An 884-nucleotide genomic window follows, 5' to 3' on the forward strand; every position below is an offset into this window, starting at 1 on the left:
GCATGGGGACGGCACGGGGAGGGCACGGGGATGGCACAGGGATGCAGGGCGCTGGCACGGCAAAGGGACGGGGGTCTGGGGCGTGGGGGTGGCACAGGGACAGGGGACACGGCATGGGGACGCTGGCACAGCAAAGGGACAGGGGTCTGGAGCATAGGGACACTGGCACAGCAAAGGGACAGGGGTCTGGGGCATGGGCATGGCACAGGGACAGGGGACATAGCATGGGGACAGCACAGGGACACAGGGTGCTGGCACAGCAAAGGGACAGGGGTCTGGGGTGTGGGTGGCACAGGGACAGGGGACATGGCATGGGGATGGTGGCACAGTGCAGGGATAGAGGACACGGAGCATGGCCACCACACAGGGACAGGGGAGTGGGGCAAGGGGTGGTGACAGCAGGCATGGCAAAGGGACAGGGACGCCCGTGCTGGCATGGCACAGGGACAGGGACACAGCACACGGCACAGATGGGGGACACAGGGTGCTGGCAAGGGACAGGGGGACAGAGGGTGCTGGCACGGGAGAAGGGTGGCATCTCAGGGTGCTGGCACGGCAGAGGGACGGGGACAGGGAGCATGGCACAGGGCATGGGGACACGGCACGGGGACAGGGGACACGGCAAAGGGACACAGGGCAGCGTCCCCCCGTGTCCCCCCTCTGCTCCCGCTGACCCCCAGGTTTGGGGCCACTGAGGTGGGGGGGAGGCCCCGCAGTGCTGACAAGCTGGGGGGGGGGACAGGGACAACACAGCTCCGGCCACCAGGGCGTCACCCTGGTGTCGACAAGGGAGGGGATGGATGGGCCCACCCCGCTGTGCCTCAGTTTCCCCAACCCGCTCCCCTCTCCCTGGGGACCCACGGGGGGAGGGGGGGGCACACAGC

Source organism: Egretta garzetta, unplaced genomic scaffold (assembly GCF_000687185.1).
Source record: "Egretta garzetta isolate BGI_Z169 unplaced genomic scaffold, ASM68718v1 scaffold643, whole genome shotgun sequence".
Taxonomy (NCBI): Eukaryota; Metazoa; Chordata; class Aves; order Pelecaniformes; family Ardeidae; genus Egretta; species Egretta garzetta.